At 44.0% G+C, this 23,135-nt stretch overlaps 1 protein-coding gene across 1 annotated transcript in view; it reads right to left on the bottom strand.

Annotated features, from left to right (window-relative positions):
• The window catches only part of CFDP1 (craniofacial development protein 1), a 122,678-nt gene that overhangs the window by 22,181 nt on the left and 77,362 nt on the right, over nucleotides 1–23,135 (bottom strand). The gene's annotated exons all lie outside the window — the stretch shown is intronic.

Here is a 23,135-nt window from a genome sequence, read left to right as displayed (position 1 = left end):
GCTAGGGTATCTTCTGGAGCCTCCTAGAAGCTGCAATCCTGCTAACCTCAATGGGCAACTCAAAGAGGCTTAGACTCCAACCTCCCTACCTCCCCGGACTGCTCCTACCTGTCCTCAAAAAGCTGGGGCACACCAGCATCAGCATCAGCGGCTTCCCTGTCACGGCACCCTCCCAATCCAGCACTTAGAGGAGTCCTTGGGAAGCAATTACCTGCATGAGGCGATCAAAAGGAGGGGGCTGTTTCAGCCTGGGCCCAGGAGGTCACTTTGCTAAGGCAGAGCAGTGGATTTCAACAAAGAGAAATGTCCGTTCCCACGGAGTTTGGTAGAGAAAGCAGAAAACTTTCTTTTTACTGCACGCAGGAAATGGTTTTCATAGACGCTAACCACAGCTGGGCAATCTGTACAACCACAACATAGTTTCTCTTTAATAAATGGGAGATTTTTACCCATTGCATCACTAACCACCAAAAAGAATTCCCACCCTCCATCTCTCAGGCAAGAGAAAGCTTAAGTTGAACCTCCTTCCTTTATCTGCCAGCCAAGGGTTGCTACAGCAGCTTTTTCATTCAGAAATGAGGCTTGTTCTACAAGGTTCCTATCACCCAACCCTACTCATGAGTGATACACGAACGCTGAACAAATTCAGTTTTTTTGTGTTCTGGGGTTCCCTCACAGCACGTGCCTTTACGACCACGATCCACCATGGGTCATGGCCAGGTTTGAAAAGCTTTAGCAATTGCTGGCTGAGAGATGAGGGTCTGCTGAAACACGGCTGGCCAACCCTGCCATTAAGAGATGGTTTGAGGGAATTAAATAAGACTGCAGCTCTGACCCGTAGCTCCTTGACCCCCAGCCAGCAGAGGAGCCTGTGAGTCTGTGCCCCCTCCTGGGACAGGCGTGGGGGAATGGGCACAGAGAGTGGCTCCATGATGCCCTTCCTGTCCCCGTGAGGCTCGGCGGGTCACTCGGCAGATGGCGTGCGCGCGTTCAGCACTCTCACTGCCCAGCTGAAGGAAGGAGGCTTGGAGCTAGGAAACGCTGACGCTCTCACCTGACTCCTGCAGCTCAAACAAAAACAAGCAAGCACAACATAACAGACCCCCAAAACTACGCAGCTGTACTGGGGAAGAGGTTTCCTCTAAGAGTGAAGATACTGGAGACAATAACTCAAATACAGAAGCTACTAAATTTACTCAGATTTTGAAAGAGTGCTGGAAAATCTGATGACCAATCACTTCTTACTCTCAGCTAATACTTTTTAAAACCACTTGACTGAGATATAATTCACATACTAAAGAATTCACCCATTTAAAGTATGCAAGTCAGTGGTGCTTAGTATATTCAGTTGTGTAGCCATTACCACAACCTAATTTTAGAACATTCTGTCATGCCCTTAAAAAAGCCCTTATACCCATCAGCAGTCATCCCCATGTCCCCAGCCTAGGCAACCACGAATTTACTTTCTCTACCAATTCGCCTATTCTTTCAACTAATACTTTTTTTAAAAGATTTATTTATTTATTTCAGGGGGGATGGGCAGAGGGAGAGGAAGAAAGAGAATCTCAAGCAGACTCTGAGCTGAGTGCAGAGCCTGACGTAGGGCTCGATCTCTTGACTCTGAGATCACGACCTGAGCCGAAACCAAGGATCGGACGCTCAACCGACTGGTGCCCCTCAACTAATACTTTTATTTTTTTTTTCAACTAATACTTTTAAATCCTAGGTTTAAGACTATCTTAAAGCATTCAGAAGCAACATGTCTCTCAGTTCTTAACTATTACAACTTCCTACAGGAAATGCACTGAAACTCCCAATCTGTCCCCTATGCTGATGGTCACATAGAAATTTCTCGAGGGGCAGGAAAATCAGAAATCTAGACTTGAGACAAGAACACTGGACTATATGAGCACTGCCTGGACATCACCAGTGCTCGTTTGGATCTGTGTTTATAAAACGGTGGGGCACAGTGGCTCAGCACTCAGTGCAGAGACCTGCCCTTACCACTTAATTTTTGTTGTTTTTAAATCCCAGGCGAGTTAATTTCTCTGAGCCACAACTAACCAATTACTAAAATGAGGATAATGGTAACTGCCTTGAAGGCGGACGATTAAATGAGATATTCATCAGGTCAGCCCTTATTTACCGAGTGCCTCCACTGTGCCCGACTCTGCTGGCCACTGTAGCTAGGGACACAGGTTTCTTACGCTCATTTGATTCATTCATGCAAGACAGATATGCAAACAAGTAATTACATTGGGAGAAAACTGCTGTTCACTGCACTAGGAGCGTGAAGGCTGCAGAGGGGGGTGGGGGTGTCTGAAGTCTGAAGGACGAGAAGGAATTTGCCAGGAGGACAAGCTGGGACAGAGACGTCCAGAAGGAGATTAATAACGCCCGCAGTGTACGTGAAAACACTTAGCACAACGCCTGGCACAGAGCAGATAATCAGGATTTCCTGTTGTCCCCACTCTTATTCTCATAAGTCCTTGAAAAGATGCTCTAGAATCCAGAAAGAAATTAAAATCTTGCTGCTGCTAGAGAAAAATTAGTGGATCTGGTACTTGAGGACTTGCTGCTTCTTTTTCTGAGGCTAATTCATCTGTGGCAGCAAAGTAGATTTTAAGTTTTGACTTCTTCCCCCACCCCCAAACTTTTCAGTCTGAAAAACTTCAAACCAAGAAAAGCTGATCTTAATCTAGAATAGTCCCCCAGCCTGTAGGACAGCCCCAGTTTGGACCTGATTGTTAACATCAGCTTCTTTGAAGGCATCTGGAAGTTCTCCGGCACCGATCCTTGGACGGCTCTTCTCCATCTACACTCGCTTCCTGAGTGACCTCCTCCAGGCCCAAAGCTTACCTACCAGTTCTAGGCCTCTACCCACGGTGTCTTTCTTATGCTTGCCCCAGCCCTCTGTCCCAAACTCTGGCCTTCTATACCCACCCGCACAGTGGATCTCGCCTGCAGCAGCTTGCCACATCTTACCGGATGGTGACGACACTAGGCCATGCTTACCTGTCAGACCTCCTCTCCTGAGACTACCCTCATCATCCCGCCTCAGGCATGCGCTCACTCTGTGGGGCCTGCAAGACCTCCGTCTGCCCTCAATACCCTCTTCCCAGACACTGTCTTGGTTCACTTGCTCACTGCTGTCAAGTCTCGGTTCAAGGCTCAACTTCCTAGTGAGGCTCACCCCTTCTGTGCTAGTCAACTCTTCACCCTCACCCCACACTCCTGATCCCCTACCCTCCTCAGATTTTCCTTCCCTCCATAACACTTAGCATTTTCTGACACACCACGTAGTTTATTTGTCATGTGTACTGTCTAGCTCCATGCTGGATTGGAGAGGAGACTCCACAAAGCTGGAACCAATGTCTGTTCTGTTCACTGATACAACCCGAGCACCTGGCACAGTGCCAAGCACATGGTAGGCACCCAATAAATATTTGTTAAAAGAACGTATGAATAGTGAGAAAACATATCAACCTCACACATTATAAATAGATTCCAATAATGATACCTACTAAAGTACCAATTCTCTGTGCTGGCTAATCTCATAGCTGCTGCCCACCCTTGGCTAGGTTTTCTATGGAACTAAGTACTTCAGAGAAGGCACAGGAAAAGCATTTGTTTACTGCAACAGATGGCAGACCCCCCTGAATGGCTGTCAGTAGCCTGGAATTTGTCCTAGGCTGGCCTTGGCACCACCCTGAGCGCCTGCAGAATGTTCAATGATCTTGTCATAAACTGCAATCTGGGCTGCCAGGGGCTAAGATGCCTTAAATTTTTTTAAAGGATTTTATTAATTTATTTGAGAGAGAGAGAAAAAGAGAGACAGAGAGATTGAGCAGGGGGAGGGGCAGAGAGAGAGAGGCAGGCTCCCCGCTGAGCAGAGAGCCTGACTCGGGACTCGATCCCCCACTCCGAGATCATGACCTGAGCCCAGGGCAGATGCTTAACTGACTGAGCCACCCGGGCACCCCTAAGATATCTTAATTGAAACACAAATAAGGGGCAGAATTAAGGGGAATGCTGAACGAATCTTTTGCCCCCTCTTTTTTTTGATCTCCGTGATAACAGAATTTGCAAAGAAAACAACAACAAAAGTGGTATTTGGATTTATTCGATGTGAAAATGCAGTTCTGGAACGATCCGGTCAGGAGACCTCATTTGCTGTGTGTGGCAAATGAATTTTTTCCCTTGCCACTGGCTACCTTATGCAGGGCTGCCTTTGTTTGTTTGGTTTTGGGGGACTAGTTTTGAAGTCATTTACAGCACTAGGTTACGAGCCAGAAGCAATGCCTGAGTTCAGCTTTGAAGCTAAAACCCACACTGAATAGATGTAATTGGAGCAATTAGCTAACTCAATACTCAGCCAACTGAACATCTTGTCAGAATCTGCCAGAAAGAATTATCCAGGTATACAGAGTTGCTACAGGGAGCAAACTCCCTCCAGCTGTCACACCATGTCAAAGTAAGAGAATTACACAGATACTAACTTTCTCTCTTTCTCAGTGGGAATCTGAGCTGGTATACACAATGGAAGAGATAAGATGGTGACAAGAAGCTAGAAAAAGATGCAAAAAGGAATTGGTTCTTCTCAATGTTGGGGGTCTTGGTACTTGGCTAGAATCCCAGGGATAAAAAAAAAATTCTAAAAACCTCCAAAGGGACGGGGGTGGGGGGGTGGGGGGGTATGAGGTCATATACAAATATTCAAGAATTCCAAATGGCTTCAGACTTCTAGAAGCCTGGTGGAGCAATGTCTTCACAGTTTTATTTATTTATTTATTTTTTTATTTTTTAAGATTTTATTTATTTATTTGACAGAGAGAGAGAGATAGCGAGAGCAGGAACACAAGCAGGGGGAATGGGAGAGGGAGAAGCAGGCTTCTTGCCAAGCAGGGAGCCCGATGTGGGACTCGATCCCAGGACCCTGGGATCATGACCTGAGCCGAAGGCAGACGCTTAACAACTGAGCCACCCAGGCGCCCTGTCTTCACAGTTTTAAAGAGAAATAATTTTCCACCTACAACATCATACCCAGGAAGACCAGTAATAAAATGTGAAGTTAGAACAAAGTCCTTTTCAGAAACGCAAAGTCTCAAAAATATATCCCCCATAAACCATTTCCTCAGGATGTTACTGAAGGATGAGCTCTATCAAAATGGGAGAATAAACCTAGAAAGAAGAGGACAAGGGATCCAAGAAACAGAACAGCTACACAAAGAGGGATAAAACAGCTGGACAGAAAGTCAAGAGAACAAAGAGCCCCAACTTGAGCAGGAAGGTGGAAGGGTCCAGAAGGGACCGGGGGGGGGGGGGGTGGAGATGGGAAATGACAGATTTTCTGACATAGTCAAAAACAGTATTGAAAGGGATTTTACAGCTCCTTTGAAAGAGTTTGGAAAAAAATTTGTGATAGGGACATAAAAAACCAAGCAACTAACAAATATGTGTGTGTATATATATATACACACACACACACGAGAGGAAATACTATGTTAGTCCACATCCCGGCTCAGTAGTGAACAACACTACAGTGACGACAATGTCATTAAACTGGGGGACCAGAAGGAGGACTTGGGATGTTGAGGGGTGGGGCAGTACAAGAGGTTATTCCTCTTCTTGCAAAACAGGAGCTGGTGCTTCTTAAAAACTAGTTAACAGGAAGTTAATAAATAATGTCTAAAATTGATAAACTAAGAAATAATGGTACACTAAACACATTAGTTTAAAATAGGAACCAAAAAATACCAGAACTAGCTAAAGGAGTTTAAAGCGGTTGCCTCTGGAAAGCAGGACCCAGGACTGAGTCAGGAGACTGAACAGCACTTTGGACTTTTGCAAACTATGCACCTGTATGACTTTGACTTGATACCCAATCTGGGTTAATACATCTTTTTTTTTTTTTTTAACATTTTATTTATTTATTTGACAGAGGGAGACACAGCAAGAGAGGGAACACAAGCAGGGGGAGTGGGAGAGGGAGAAGCAGGCTTCCCACTGAGCAGGGAGCCCAATGTGGGGGCTCGATCCCAGGACACTGGGATCATGACCTGAGCCGAAGGCAGACGCTCAACGACTGAGCCACCCAGGTGCCCCCTGGGTTAATACATCTTAATGTTCCTTGAGCAGAAGTGAAGAGAAAGGGATTTTTCCGTGCAGCCATCAGTCTGGCAGTATTAGGCTCTTGGCCCTCCTGATTGGCAATGTGTCCTCTTACTTAACCTCTGCTGCTCATGTCATTTAACACATTGCTTACTGCTTATCCTTAGTAAAGATTTTCTACATGTACAATCCTTCCCTTAACACTGAAGTACCTGAATTGAGCAGAATTTGACAGTGTTCTCCATATGGGTTGCTTGTTCCTTTAATGTATTTACTCATTCAAAATGTCTTAACACTCCTGCCATATGCTAGTGGCCAGACTGATGCCAGCCAAACAAAGAAAACGACAGCCTCATTACGGTTCTGAGGGAGCTACAGCCCCTGAGGACACCAGACACATTTCAGGGATGAAATCCTCTCCCTGCTCCTCCCTCAAACACCCAGTATAACTTTTTGCAGTGTTTCTCAGTATTGTCCAAGAATCCCCCGTGCTTAATAAAAATGCAAACTCCGGGGTCTATCCTGCCTCCTGAATCACAACCTCCGGGCTCAGGGCTATACAAGGAGCATACAGCGATTTGAGGGTCATTATTTTAGAAAAAGTTGCTGATGCCTCCCACTGAAGCACATTACCATTTAAGTAATTACCCAAACATTATAGTTTGAAGAGAAACTGAATGGGCTGTCTAAACATTCAGGTAAGTATGTGGACTCAATTTGGGTTAGCCAGGCCATGTCACTGAGGAGTCACGAGGCTAGTTTTCAAAAATAATGATGGATATATAGACTGAGGATTTTTTTAAAAAAGATTTTTATTAATTTGAAAGAGGACGTACAAGCTGGGGGAGGAGCAGGAGAGGGAGGGGCGCCTGGGTGGCTCAGGTCATGATCCCAGGGTCCTGGGATCAAGCCTTGTATCGGGCTCCCTGCTCAGCGGGAAGCCTGCTTCTCCCTCTGCCTCTTCCCCTGCTTGTGTTCCGCCTCCCTGTCAAAATAATCTTAAAAAAAAAAAAAAAAAAAGGAGAGGGAAAGGCAGAGAATCCCAAGCACACTCCGCACTCAGCCCCATACAGGGCTCAATCACCCGACCCTGAGATCATGACCTGAACTGAAACCAAGAGTTGGACACTTGACCGACTGAGCCATCCAGGTGCCTGCCCCTAGACTGAGGATTAAGGTGAGGCCAAGAAGAGAGTGGTTCTGTCTTCTACATCTGTTTCTGAACCCACTGGGCAGGATCAAGCCACTGGAAAAGCTGGTGAAACAATCTGTTCCCCAGGGAGTGCACTGCTGAAATGATGAAAAGAGATGAAAGCTAAAACATTCTTCCAATGCTTAATATCAAAGGTTTTCCAGAATCACATTTATTTCTCAGGAGGTTCTGTATGCTGTTAACTAAAATCTGAGGAGCATAAAACTGTTTAGAGCTCTCATAAGATGAGAATGCCCCTCAGTTTATTAACACTCAAGCTTCACTGTCCATCCCCAAGTACACTGAGTCCAAGTAGCACAATTTTGCTATTATTCTGAAGACTGTTTCTCAGGCAGACAAGCCAGCCCTTATGATGACAAAATGAAGCACATTCCAGTTATTGAAAGCTGGAAAAAAACACAAAGTGGGTCTTATTCACCAGGGCTACTTCAAGGGGCAATGACACTCATTCCACGGCTATTTGGGACAGGCCTCCTCTGCTGACAGGCACTGCTCCACCTTCTGGGTGGGCTATCAGGCACGGAGGGCCACAGACTTAGAAGAAAATATCAAACTCCACAGTGCCTCAAACTTGCCCCCCACAAAGGCGGCCAAATGCAGTCAGTCCCCTCACTTCGGCCCCCTCCTGTGCTCAAGCATTCCTGCACTGACAGCAGGTAAGGAAGAGAGGCCTCACTGGATGTCACTTCTGTCTTTTCCAACAGCACCTACCTGCCCCATTTCTTGGCACTGAAAATGACATACAGTGAAATGCACAGTTTGAGGGTACATTTTATCTGCCAGTTTAGTAAATGCATACCTCTGTGTAACTCACGCCCCTAGTCAAAACACAGAATATTTCTATCATCCCGGGAAGTTCCTTTTTCGTCAATTTCCACCCGCATTCTGACTTCTATCATCACAGATTATGTTTTGAACTTTTTCTTTATTTATTCTTTTGCGTCTGGCTCTTTCATGTAGCACGTTTCTGAGGTTCATCTACGCCATGGGTACCAGTCCATGCTGTGGGTACCAGTGGCCTGTTCCTTGGTTTGCCCACACTTGGTTTAGTCAGTCTCCTGTCAAGAGGCACCTGGGCTGTTTCTAGTTTTGTGCTACTGTGAATAAAACATTCTCATACAGGTTTTTGTTTTATAGACATGACATGTTTTTTTTTTTTTTTAAAGATTTTTTATTTATTTATTTGAGACAGAGAAAATGAGAGAGAGAGCACATGAGAAGGGGGAGAGTCAGAGGGAGAAGCAGACTCCCCGCAGAGCAGGGAACCCGATGCGGGACTTGATCCCGGGACTCCAGGATCATGACCTGAGCCGAAGGCAGTCGCTTAACCAACTGAGCCACCCAGGCGCCCTAGACATGACATGTTTTAATTTCTTTTGGATGAAAACCTAAAAGTAGAACAGTGTGTCACAGAATAGGTATACATTAAACTTAACAAAATGTGAAACACATAGCCAAAATTATTAACCCTCCTGGTTTAGGTTTCCACCAGCAACGCATCAACAGTTCCGGCTGCTCCATAACCTCACCAACACAGTGCTTTCAGTCCTTTTCATTTTAGCCATTTCAGGGGGTCTGAGCCAAGATCTACTGTGGTCTGAATTTGCATTCGCCTGATGACTAATGCTGATGAACACTTTTTCATGTGCTTATTCTGTAATCTTTTGTAAAATGGTAATTTTTTCCCATTAAAAAACTGGTTTGCCTTTTTTGTCATAGTTATTTTAAGTATATATATATCAGATATATATTTTGCAAATATTTTCTTCCGTTCTGTGACCTGCCCATTCAGTTAATGGTATCTCTAGATGAGCAGGAGGAGGGCTACTGGGTCAACATAAAAGGGAAAAAAGTAGTGACGTCACAGATTTAAAGAAACAAGGTGATCAGCATTTCTTTTTTTTTTTTTTTTTAAAGATTTTATTTATTTATTCATGAGAGACAGAGAGAGAGAGAGAAGCAGAGGGAGAAGCAGGCTTCCAAGGAGCAGGAAGCCCGATGCGGGACTCGATCCCAGGACCCTGAGATCATGACCTGAGCCGAAGGCAGACGCTTAACCATCTGAGCCACCCAGGCGCCCTCAGCATTTCTTCTTTAGCAAATGCAGAACCATATTCATTCCATTGCCTGAGAGCAAGGTAAATTTTAGAAGAGACACAATCTTTGACGGTCGCCCTTCAGACAGATGCTGTGCTGCAGAGCCGAGGTAAATCACAGGAAATGCTAAGAGGGAACGTGCCTCTATCAAATGAGAATCAGAGAGGGAAGTCCTAAAATGCTACCAACACGGTCATCAAACCAGCAAATTTTTGTTTTTGTTTTAAATTGGGGGAGGGAAGTGAAAAAGGCAAGGTGAGGAAGTCTTTAAAGCCTTCATACCACATTCTGGTTATTATATGGCCCATTCCTTTTTTTGCTCTCTCCACAAGCTGATTAAAAAATAAGGAAGGAAGTTATGGTGGTGAGAGCAAGGCGTTAAAACCGTGCGGCTTCTGGACTGCACTCGAATTCATCTGCCGGGTGGGCTGCCCCCACCCTGGAGCAGTCACTCCTTCACATTTTCTACTTCAGTGACTGAGACACAGAGAGACCAATTTAACCGTGAGAGGCCACGAACATTATTAATCATTAATGCTCTGCAAGCGCCTCCATGGCCCAGAGGTATTGCAATATTAGTTACTCCTGATCATCTGGAAAGGCCAACAATCATCACCACCCCACCCCCACTACCTCCCACTGATCCCTGACTTGCTGCCTCCTTAGAGCTCCTGACCTACTTGCAGCTGTGGCAAAGTTTGCTTTTTTCCCCCCCCTCTCCTGTAATTAATTAATCCAAACAAAACCCCTTAAAACAATAGAAACAGGGGAAAAGGAACAGGAAAGAGGATAATAATAAGGGTAAACTGTTTCAGCAATCCCACCTGTTCAGACCATCCTGCCAGCCTGAAAAGCTCTAGAGAACATCTGCACTTCTCCCCCAAAACAGCTGCGGGCCAGCAGTCCTGTCTGGTGCTACAGAAGCCAAGAGCTGGAGGCGGTGCAGGGGTGGAGGAGGTTTCCATCGCAAGGCGGGGAGAGGGGAAAAAAGATGGGATCTTTGACTATGCACGTGAAATTGTCAAAACAAGGCTACACAAGAAATGAAAGGGGGACACTCCCAGCACAATGCAAACCCTATCAAAACAAGTCTGGAGACCAAGAAAAAGCCTCTTGACCAGGTCAACTGATGGGCTGAGGGTACACATACGGGAGCTGAGAAATGGGCTCAGGTGCTCCTAAAATTAGTCTCCCAGTGGGGACAGTCCATGGAGTCAACTAATTCAGTGATCCTTCTGAAGCCAGCCATCTATTTTGCGTTGGCCTTGCCATCTTACAAATGCTGTAATCTGTCCTCTGGTCAGGTTTCAAAGGCCCCAGATCTCTTGATTTACAATGAAATGTTTGAGCTAGTAGAACATGAAGTTCATATTTGCCAGAAGTCTTGACAGTGACTCTTTGCCATTGGTGGGGGACGGGGGGTAGACTTAAACCTTTACTTGGATTCTGCAACTGGTCAAAATCCAAAATGATCAAAAAGAGACCGAGCAAATATAACATCTTACCAGTCCCCTAGTCATCAATTCTTTTTTCTCTGAGGTAACCACTGTTACTAGTTTCTTGTGTCCTTCCAGAGTTGTTCTCTGCATATGTGAACATTGACAATTCACAGACTACACCTCAGTAGCTGATTTCCTAGCTCTGTAGGTAGAACTTAACTTCCTACCTGATCTTGTGGCAAATCTCCATATATTTAGTTTGAGTCCAGAAATAAAGCTCTGCAAATCAAATTTTAAAAATCCTGTTTCCTCCTTCCAGAGCCATTTCATGCATTTCCAAACAAGGCATATATTTGTATATATTCTCTCTCCCTTCTTAATATAAATGATTGTATGGTCCCTGCACTATTCCAGTCCTTGCTTTTTTCACTTATTTATATATTTCAGAGATTACGACCTCTGAGTACATAAAGCATATCCTCATTCCTTTGTTCTACTGTATGGAAGTACCATAATTTATCTGGCAATCACTCCTGATGGACTGTCAATGATGATCTTTTGCCACTACAAACATGGAGAGCCACATGTCTCTGTTAAAAGAGACTCCCCCATTAAGGTGGGTGATATATTTTTTTAAGGTTTCTTTATTTAGAGAGCAAGCGAGCACCCCAGGCTTCCCTGCTCTTTGTCCCTCATCACTGTTTAACACCTACTAACTTGTCCAGCTACTTCCCTGTCTCTCTCGACTTTAGCCCACTTGCTTGCGCTTGTCCTCCCTCTGTCAGGTGACTTCAATATCCACAGATGATCCAAACTTGGCCTCTCAATTTTTAACTTTCTCAGAGCCAAGTAACTTTTTTTTTAAGATTTATTTATTTGGGGGGGAGGGGCAGAGGGAGAGACAGAATCCCAAGCGGACACTCCGCTGTTCTAGGAGCCCGACATGGGGCTCAATCCCACAACCCCGACACCATGACCCGAGCCACAACCAAGAGTCAGATGCTCAACCAAGTGAGCCTCCAGGCCCCCCAAGTAACTTTTTCTTTAGCCCAACTCAGCCACCTATCCCCACGGGCATTCTCTGATACCAACAAACCTCCACAACCTTATTTCAAAGGTTCTACTCTCTGATCACTTCCTCTTACCCTTTGTAGCTTGAATATATTAGTACTTCCACTAACCTCAATAGCAAATCCAGGAAGAAGGAGGAAAGAGAATTTGGAAGCAGTGACAGGGTATATGGAAGACATGAATTTCACCTTCAGGTCTTGGGAAATGTGAAGCACAGGAGATAAAAACCAGCTTCTGCCTGAGGCTGCTCTACAGGACCAGTGGGCCCAGTTTCCCATGAAGGCAGAAGGTCAAGGGATCATTCATCAAAGAAGCTGAAACTGTAGGGGTTCAGAGTTTGTAACCGCAAAATATGCCACTTTGGCATTGATTATTTGGAATTAAAGGCCCTTGAGAAACACCCAGTGCAAGAAAGACACTCTGACTCTTCATCCTCCTAAAAGCAGAAGGCGCCCCAGAACCATGATAATGTTTGTTGGGTGATCATCTTCTTGCATCAATATTGCCAATAAGACTCTGATGCCAACCTGATTCTGGCTTCTTTATTGGCTGGACTGTGTGGTCTCTCTGGAAGTTTCTGGGATTTTTCCTTATCTTTCATGTTCTGAGACTTCTGTTATATGTGCTTTTAAAAAACAAAATTCAACAGAGTAAATTTTAAAGATCTAATTTGCTTTATTAATCAATTCATGAGTCAGGCAGCATCCGTTCTAGCAAGTAGAGGGGAGCTCCTAGGAGTTGTACAAAATGAAGGTATTTATACGGAAGTGGGGCAGAAACTGATTGGCAAACGAAAAGGACTGTTTAGGGCTGGATTACCTTCTCGGAGGCTTTATGCAGATTACCTTATCTTCCTTTGAGGGATGGAGAGCAAGAACATGCAGACTACTTCACAGGTGCCAACCAGAAAATTCCAGATATACTGTGGTAAAATTCCACTCCAGGGGAGGCTGAATCTGCACTTCAGTTTGCAGGGGACTACCTTGGGCCTGGAGTTCTCTTTTTAACATGTAAAATGTGAGTCTTCTCACACTGATAAATTCACAGTGGGCACTCTGGTGAACCCTTCCATTCTAAGGATTTTTGCTTTTCTTCTGTTTGGGAAATTTTTTTTATTTCTTTGGGTGTGTTTCCCTCCATTTTCTCTTCTCTCAGAACTCACTGGATAAACCCTGGAACTTCTGAAATGACCCATTATTGTATTCGCTATTCTGTCACTCTATCTCTTTTTGTTATTTTATATTCTAGGAGAATTCTTTGGCTCTTTCTTCCTGTTCTCTAATTTGCTTTAGTTGTACCCATTATACTATGCAGCCCCTTTAAGAAGGTTCTAGCTAAACCACCATGTTTTATTTCCAAGATCTAGGAAATAAACTTCATTCTTTCCCACAATAGCTTGTTCTTGTTTCATGAATGCAATATTCTTTTTTTATCCTTTTCAGGGTATAAGCACACTTTCCTTAAAGTCTCCTTCTTTATGCGGTGCCTGAGTGGCTCAGTCAGTTAAGCATCTGATTCTTGGTTTCAGCTCAGGTCATGATCTCAGGGTCATGAGATTGAGCCCTGAGTCAGGCTGTGCGCTCAGCGCGGAGTCTGCTTGAGATTTTCTGCCTCTCCCTCTCCAGCTGCCCTTCCCCTGCTCTCTCTTGAAAATAAATAATTTTTTTAAAAAAGTCTCCTTCTTTATGTTCTATTTACTTGGATCTTCCCGTGTTAGCTTCTCAATTTCTTGAATTTGGAGCTTTTATGACTGATGTTGGTTTTTGTCTGATGTTTGGTGACTCTGAGCTATGCACTTGCTCTGATGTTTCAGATCCCCAGTATATAAATCTATTCACCAGAGCCCATATCCAGTAATCACAGGGAGGGATGGGACACACGGGGCTTTAAGACTGATTTCTAGGGGCGCCTGGGTGGCTCAGTCATTAGGTGTCTGCCTTCGGCTCAGGTCATAATCCCGCGGTCCTGGGATCCAGCCCTGCATCAGACTCCCTGCTCAGTGGGGAGCCTGCTTCTCCTTCTCCCTTTGCCTGCTGCCCCCCCTGCTTGTGCTCTCACTCTGTCAAATAAATAAATAAAATCTTTTCAAAAAAAAAAAAGACTGACTTCTACTTTAATAGGATTCCACCTGCCTTCTATCCTTCAGGAATTCCTCAAATTTCTAGATTAATCAGGACATTCTTTTTTTCACCACTGGTAAAGACATATCTTTCTGATATATTTAGGGATTTGGGGCACATGTGTGGTGGCATGTGTTCAATTTACCATCTTAAGACACTTCAGCAGTGGCCATATAGCACTGACCAGGGAGAGAGGGTTCTAAATATGAGCCACGAATACCAAACACCTGACAGATATGTGTCTTATAGTAGAATACAAGATTCCTTCCCAGTCTCAAAATGGGCATATATATGAGGTGTCTTTAAGATGATGGATCCCAGGGCGCCTGGGTGGCTCAGTCGTTGAGCGTCTGCCTTCGGCTCAGGTCATGATCCCAGGGTCCTGGGATCGAGCCCCGCATCGGGCTCCCTGCTCTGCGGGAAGCCTGCCTCTCCCTCTCCCACTCCCCCTGCTTGTGTTCCTGCTCTCTCTCTCTGTCAAATAAATAATATCTTCAAAAAAAAAAAAAAAAGATGATGGATCCCTTTTTTTTTTCCTTTGCTTGCCAAACTAAGCCTCCTTTTACTTTTTATGATTTTCTAGGTATTGGTTTTGAGATGTCTTGATAGACAAACTCAGGGCACCTGGGTGGCTCAGTCTTTAAGCGTCTGCCTTTGCCTCAGGTCATAATTCCAGGGTCCTGGGATCGAGCCCCGCAGGCTCCACGGGAAGCCTGCTTCTCCCTGTCCCTCTCCCCCTGCTTGTGTTCCCTCTCTCGCTGTGTCTCTGTCAAATAAATAAATAAAATCTTTAAAAAAAAATAGAGAAACTCTTCTGGTTAATGAAATAGTAATTGTAAGTTAATAATCGTTTTCTTTTTTCCTTCTATTTTTTAAATAAACATTTTCTAAACCAAATGTAACACCAGCTTTAGGAGTATGGCTGTCATGAATCATTTCACCAATATCTAATTAACTGATTAAATCATATTTCTAGAACTGCAAAGCCGAGAAATGACCCTGGGACAGAGGTATCCACAACAACCCTGGGGCCCCCAGGGGCTCCCTTTGAATCATGGAACATCACCAACAACCAATTACTAAAAGAAAAAATAATCTGGGAGAAGAAATAATTTCTAAGACTTGTCCAAGATAATCTGATTTAAAGGAGATTATTTCTCTCTAGTAAGCTGAAGAGAGGATATGCCTCCTGTAATAAATGCCAGGTTAATAATGTTTACTTACAGAAGTTAAAATATCTCTTTCCTGCACTGAAATATTCACATAAAACTCAAATACCTATCTGGCTCAATTCAAAGCTGTTTCTTGTCAGAGTAATGGGGGGGGGGAATTCTTCAATAAAATGTCATTGCCTTGGGGTAAACGCAACATAACAAATAGATCAGTTTTATTACAGTTCTGCAATAAGAAGAAAATATTTTTTAAATGAGATTCCTGCCTGCAAGTGAAGTTAATGCTGAAATAAAAAAATGAAGCAAGAGAAGCCAGTCGGTAGGCTCCGCGCTTTCTCTGCCACTCGGGTTCTTTAATCCCCAACTGTTTCTCATTTGCTAAGTAAGAAAGAGTTAACTCATAAATTAGAGGAATGTTGTTTCAGCTCCACAGAAAGCTTTTAAGAAGAGGGTCAACGCCAAGACTAGATTCTTCATTAACTCATTAACAAGACAGGTCACCGTGGCCTCAGGGTTCATTTATCAGCAGGAAAACCTCAGCTGGTAATGGCTGGTTGTTTCCTGCACATCTCAAAATTCAGAATGGAGAAGCAGACTCCATTGTGAGTCGGCTTCCTGGCTTGGAAGGAAAGAAAATATTTTCCTGATGACTATTCTTTTCTCAGGCTGGTGTGACACTTGGCCCAAAGGCCCAATGGGCAAACATGGGGCTTCTACTCATGGACACGTTCTAATGCTTTTTGTTCCTAGTTAATTATGGTCTAATGATGTTGTGTGTAACCTCGCTGGGTTTTACTGACAAAGCACTCCTTTTTAAATGAATTTTTATGTAAATGTTAATAGCTGTAAGTGAGGCAAGTTTCAGCAGTGATTGCCCATTGGCCTGCATCACGTACCAGCAGCTACCACTCCCCTTGATGGCTCCTGCTCTTGACTGTGACCTACTGTTCATAGTCCAAATGGATTCAAAGCCATCAATAACCCTATGGAAATCCAACTGGTTTTGCTATAATGTTCAGAAAGGCTTTATTTTGTAGTGTTGAGCCTGGCATCTACCTTGAGGAACACCACGAAAGATCATGCAATCATTACACTGTCAAAAGACTGGCAAGTTCTCTTCAAAATAAGCAACTGGCTGGATTAGCAGAGAGCTTACAGCCAAACTCCAAAGTAAAACCTCTCAGCTGGGGGGATTATAAGTCACGCTCCTGTCTCTTTGGCATTGCTTTGGCAATTAAGCCCTGGGAAGGCTTCTTTGGTCTTACTACAAATAGCAGGTTTCAGCAGGGTCTGAGGGAGAAAAGACCTGATGTGCCCCCTCCCTTCCCAGCCCTAAACCCGCAATGCTGACACAGCTTCCATGGTGCCAAGAAAAGGAAAGGCGGCCACAGCATTTCTGAGGAGGTAGAGAGGTTGTGTTTCCTTCCTACCTCTTGCCTTTGCAACCACTTCCAAGACTCCTTTTCGGTGCTCAATTTAGTTCTCTTCCCAAGCAGCCAGCTGAGGAGGCAGGATACTGCAAGTGGAAAGAGCTGGCTGCAGGAATCGAGAGGCCTAGTCTTTGGACTCTGCTCTGGTCCTTGGCCTCTCCACGTTCCTTTCCCGTGGTCTCTTTTACTTCTAAAACCCTAGTGGCATTTTCTTAATTCCGAGTACTTGTACAGCACACACTTTTCAACCTAAACACTTCAAATATGCACCTCAGGTGCCTGAGTATCACAGGCCACACCAAGGATGTTCCCAGTTTCTAGCACACTGCCATGACCAACTTGCGGAGGTGGCCAAGCTAGGGGTTTTATAATCTGATATCACAGCTGACTTTTTACTCTAAGATAATAGAGACCAGGGGTACTTTCTAATTATTGTCGGGGAAAATCTCCGATATATTGCTTTGAAAAACTGCTACTCACAAGTCCATACTGGCACTTGTATTTTCGCGGGTATCCTCCCCCTACCTCCAGGAAGAACAAGTCAGTGGTACAACAAGCACTTATGAGTACAAAACTCTGCGGTCTCAGCTTCACAACAGCTTTGGCAAAAGAAGAGTGTTTTCTTTACCAGCTGACTCATTAACAGAAAGACCATAAAAATTTGTTTAGAGTAAGAGGGGCAGGTAGTAAGGAGGTCATGCTGCTGCCTTAATAGACCATCCCCAGTGGATGCCAAAGCCAAATCCAGGTACAGTTCAGACTGACTCTTACACAGCAGCATGCCCGCCGTGAGCTGCACACAAAAGCAGGATAGGAATCCTTTCTCTAGGCTCTTACTCGGGAGGAAAAAAAAAAATTTTGAGGTTAGTGGCTGGGTTAAGAGTCAGGAACCTTCATCTTGCCTTTGTGAGAACCCTTAGCTCAGTAATTCTCAATCTTGGGCGATTTTGTCCCCAGGAACATTTGGCAACATTTGGAGGCATTTTTGGTTGTCCCAACTTGGAGAAGAAAGAGGTATGATGGGCACCCAGTGGACAGAAGCTAGGGATGCTGCCAAATATCCTGTAATGCACAGGACAGCTCTCCATGAGAAAGAACAATCCAGCCCAAATGTCAGGGGTGTGGAGGTTGAGAAGCCCTGTCCTTGGTGAAATGGCAGCCCGTGTCCAATGGCAGCAAGTCTGCAGAGCTGCTAAAATGAGCACAGCAGTCTCCTTGATTTAGCACTCTCAGCTCCTTGGAAGAAAACCAGATTTAAGGTCAGATCCATCAGTGAACATGCTCCCTGAGTGCCAACTTCTGGTTGTTCTTGGGGACGATGGAGATGAGCCTGGTTCTTGGGAAAATGGAAAAAAAACCCTCTGGGCTAAATGTAAAGATTCTATTGCATGACAGTAAGCATTTCTAAATACCATCAACAAAAACCCTTTCACATTTCAGCTGGTTAGAGAACAAAATGCTGGTGCTGGTGGCACGAGACAGGCAGTTTTCTCTGCTCGCACATGTTCTCTCTCTGATTTAATGGCAGATCCTTTGTTGAGCAGCCCTCCAGTGGCCTGGGAAAAGCCTGGCTATGACTCCCTCACATTAATGTGCTGACTCTGTTTTTCTCCAGCAAAAAAGGTGCTGGTCCACACCGTAGCGATGAGAAACAATTGCTAATGGAATTGTTCCAAGATGGGAAGGAATTTGAGAGAAAATATATGTCCATGAGAAAACAGCTGGGGCAATTCCCACAGTCTTAAGGGGAGCACGAAGCCCCAGAGCACGTGAGGGCAGCCTGGGAAGGATTTCATGACCTCAACACTAGCCCAACTATTTTAAAAGCTTCTAAATAGAAACCAAGCACTAAGCTTTGGAACTACCTTAGCTAATAAACTAAGTAGAAAGAACCCTCAAAGGTGGCCTGATGAGCTAAAAATGATCAATCTCCTAATATTGACTAAACCTATTCTTTCGCCATACCACTGTAAATCAATCAATGAAAGATCAGCTCATGCAAGGTTGATTTCCTAAGGAGGCAAAGGAAAGGGAATAATTCAGCTGACAACTGGACAGCTGAGTAGACTGCGTAATGAGTATGCAACATTTTTTTTTTTTAAACATTTTATTTATTTATTTGACAGAGAGCGAGAGCAGGAACACAAGCAGGGGGAGTGGGAGAGGGAGAAGCAGGCTTCCCGCCGAGCAGGGAGCCCGATGCGGGGCTCGATCCCAGGACCCTGGGATCATGACCTGAGCCAAAGGCAGACGCTTAACGACTGAGCCACCCAAGCGCCCCGAGTATGCAACATTTTTATGCAGAATTTTAAAAAGGCATCTGTTTAATTATGAGGACATTTTAAGAATCTCTAGTACGAAACAGTTGCCCCCTTATCCCCAAATTAAAGCAGCATGAATAATTTTAGAGCTCCTATTTGGTGCAATTATGGTAAGACAATGGGCTTTAATAGACCAGTTATTTAAAACCCAATGGATCAACTGCGTGGCTGCTGGATGCAACTAACCAACCTCTAGCAGGAGTGCACAAACTCTGAAGCCAATGAAAAGCCTGCCCTGTCAGCACATACAAAGCTCTAGGGGCCTATACATATTTTTTTCATTGCTATACACAAACATAAAAAGGAATCAGGGTGATGACTGCACAACAATATGAATGTACTAAATATCACTGAATGTATGCTTTAAATTAATTTTGTTTTGTGAATTTCACCTCAGTAAGAAAACGAAGATATCAGGAGTTCAATCAATTTAATTGCTTTAGAAAAAAAAAAAAAAGCACCTCGGTGGCTCAAGTCGGTTAACGTCTGCCTTTGGCTCAGTCTGCCTTCAGCTCAGGTCATGATCTCAGGGTTCTAGGAATGAGCCCCCCATTAGGCTCCCTGCTCAGCAGGGGGTCTGCCTCTCCCTCTCCCTCTGCCTCTGCCTCCTCCCAGCCCTGCTCATGCTCATGCTTTCTCACTCTCTCTCTCAAATAAATAAATAAATAAAATCAATCTTAAAAAAACACGTTTAAAAAAAACCCCAAAATCATGAGAAGTAGGACTATTTGACAAGTATCTATAAAATAATGGTACAATTCATGACCAAACAACTCTATTATAACAGCTCATGTTCAGATGTTTTATAGAAGTGTATTCACAGGACGCCTGGGTGGCTCAGTCCATTACGTGTCTGCCTTTGGCTGAGGTTGTGATCCCAGGGTCCCAGGATCCCTGCTCAGTGGGGAGTCTCCTTCCCCTCTGCCTCCTCCCCCCACCACCTGTGCTCTCTCTCTCTCAAATAAATAAAAATTTTTTTTAAAGTGTATTCACTTAAGAAAAAAAAAAGGGAAAGCTGAATGAAAGACTACTCAAAATAAATTTTTAGAATAATCACCTTCAAGAACAACCCAAAAGCAATACCTTTTAGGTAAAATGTCCCCAGAACATGTGAGAGAATGTGGTGAACAGGTGTTTAAGATCATTTGTTTTCGGGGCGCCTGAGTGGCTCAGATGGTTAAGTGTCTGCCTTCGGCTCAGGTCATGACCCCAGGGTCCTGGGATCAAGTCCCGCATCGGGCTCCCTGCTCAGCGGGGAGCTTGCTTCTCCCTCTGCCTCTCTCTCTCTGTGTCTCTTATGAATAAATGAATAAAATCTTTAAAAAAAAAAAAGATCATTTGTTTTCTTGTCATGATTGGTTTGAGGTAGACCAATGTGGAAGCTGGAATAAAAGGAATTAACTGAGTGAACCTTAAGATCTTGAAAAATGTTGATCTTTCTTTCCTCTTTAAATACTTTTAAATGAATTAGTTAGCTAATCAATTAATTTAGAGAGCCACCTGAACAGGGATAGGGGCAGAGGGCGAGGGAGAGAGAGAATCTCAAGCAGACTCTGTGCTGGGGACAGAGCCTGATGCAGGGCTCGATCTCATGACCCTGAGCTGAGATCATGACCTGAAATCAAGAGTCGGACGCTTAACTGACTGAGCTACCTGAGTGCCCCAAGAAATGTTGATCTAAGACACGTGTTATTTGGTCCTAAATTCGTCCCAGTTGCCACAAGGCCTGCCTGGTCTGGCCTGTATTCTCAGGCTGCACTAGGGAATAATCAAGGTCTTCTTTAGATGAAGTCTGGAAGCTTCCACATCTCTAACCAAGGAGAAATCTGCATGTCCATTAAGAGAAAATAAAAGAACTGGATGGTAGTGTGAACAGCATGAAGTGATGGTTCAAATGTAACTGTTCAGTTCAAATACACTGCCCATGAGGACTCACCTTGTTTACATTCTGTGGGGCACATACCGTGCTTACTCGTCTAGTGTGAACAGAAAGGTGAGATTATGTCCTAGATTCCCACATAAAAGCTTCTGGTGAAATGTAAATGAAATAGGCCAAGGACCAGGAATGTTAAATTGCGGGGCGCCTGGGTGGCTCAGTCATTAAGCGTCTGCCTTCAACTCAGGTCATGGTCCCAGGGTCCTGGGATCGAGCCCCGCATCGGGCTCCCTGCTCGGCGGGAAGCCTGCTTCTCCCTCTCCCGCTCCCCCTGCTTGTGTTCCCTCTCTCACTGTGTCTCTCTCTGTCAAATACATAAATAAATAAATCTTAAAAAAAAAAAAAAGGAATGTTAATTTGCCAAAGTTCTTTGAGAGTAATTGTTCTACTGCACATAGTACCAGAAGGACAGGTAGAGTGAAAGAAGCAAGAATAAACTACTGAGTTTCGAGATATTCTACACCAGGCATACTTTGATTTTCCAAAATAACTAAAAATTTCTACTCAGAAAAAAAAAAAGTCAACACCCCCTGCAAAAAAGATTAGTATGCCATCCAAAATCTGGCAGTATTTTGCTGCCTAACAAAGATTTGGAAATCCAGTCAGTCATCAGGACTTCCCCACCCTGCCCCTGAAAAGTGATTTCGCTTTCCTTGGGAAAATGAAGGCATTCTCATCTATCCTCCCCACAAAACAGCAAGTAAGCAAGTAGTTGATGCCACAACACACTCTGCAAGCTCAAGCTCAGTAACTAGAATCCGGTTTTTTTGTGTGTTTTTTTTTAAAGATTTTATTTATTTATTTGACAGAGAGAGACATAGCGAGAGAGGGAACACAGGCAGGGGGAGTGGGAGAGGGAGAAGCAGGCTTCCCGCTGAGCAGGGACCCCGATGCAGGGCTTGATCCCAAGACCCTGGGATCATGACCCAAGCTGAAGGCAGACGCCCAACCGTCTGAGCCACCCAGGTGCCCCTAAAAATATCTTAAAAAAAAAAAATCAAGACTGAGAAACTGTCAGATTAGAGGGGTCTATGGCGACCTGACAACTAACTGCAAGGTAGAATCCTAGTTTGGATCCTGAACACAAAAAGGACATTAGTAAGAAAACTGGTGAACTATGAATATAAAGTCTGCCATCTAGTTAACAGCATTGTAGCAATGTTAATTTCTTAGTTTTGATAAATGTACCAGGGTTATGTAAGACGTTTTAACACTAGAGGAAGTTGGATGAAGGGCTCATGGGAGCTCTTTGTACTATCTTTACAACTTTTCAGTAAATCCAAAATTATTTCAAAATAAATTTAAAAGTAAGAACACAAATAAATAAATTTAAGCCCAAAGCCTAAAATTTCTTGGCCTCTGCATTGATGGTCATTGTCTTGTCTTGAATGGGAAAGAAATGTTGATTTAACATGAAAAACTGGAAAACCCCAGTAAACTACAAGTTGTTTTTTTCTTTTTGGTTTACCTTAAACCAAACTAATGAGGTAGTAATTTATTGCAAGCTTTTTTTTTTGAAAGAGACCTATTTGTGCATCATAAAATGCACTCTATTTTAAACTGCACATTTCAGTGGTTATTAGTATAGTCAAAACCTGTATAACCATCACTAGAACATTTCCATTTTTTTGGTCTTCCTCTTGCCGGGAAAAAAAACCCCTGTAACCATTAGCAGCCAGCTGCCCCCATTCCTTACCTTCTCCAGCCCCTGACAATTACTAATCTACTTTCTCTGTATGGATTTGCTTACTCTGGATATTCCATGTAAGTGGAATCATAATATATGTGGCCTTCTGGCTTCTTTCACTTAGTGTAAGGTTTCTGAGGTTTATCTATGTTATAGCATGAAATCAGTACCTCATTTTTTGTGGCCAGATAATATTCCATCATATGGATTTTATACCACAGTTTATTTATCCATTCACCAGCTGATAGACATCTGGACTGCTCCCACCATTTGGCTATTATGAATGATGCTACAATGAACATTGTTTGTGTGGACAAGAGATATCTACTTGTCCCAGTACTGTCTGTTGGAAAGATGACACTACACCATCTCCATTTAATTGTCTTGGCATCATGGTCAAAAATTAACTGACCAGGGGCACCTGGGTGGCTCAGTTGGTTAAGTGTCTGCCTTCAGCTCAAGTCATGATCTCAGGGTCCTGGGATTGAGCCCCGCGTCGAGCTCTCTGCTCAGCGGGAAGCCTGCTTCTCCCTCTCCC

This window comes from Mirounga leonina, unplaced genomic scaffold (assembly GCF_011800145.1).
Source record: "Mirounga leonina isolate KUSES-001 unplaced genomic scaffold, KU_Mleo_1.0 Mir_180, whole genome shotgun sequence".
Lineage (NCBI taxonomy): Eukaryota > Metazoa > Chordata > Mammalia > Carnivora > Phocidae > Mirounga > Mirounga leonina.
Note: the sequence above shows the minus strand (reverse complement) of the source record. Positions and strands in the feature narration are given on the sequence as shown.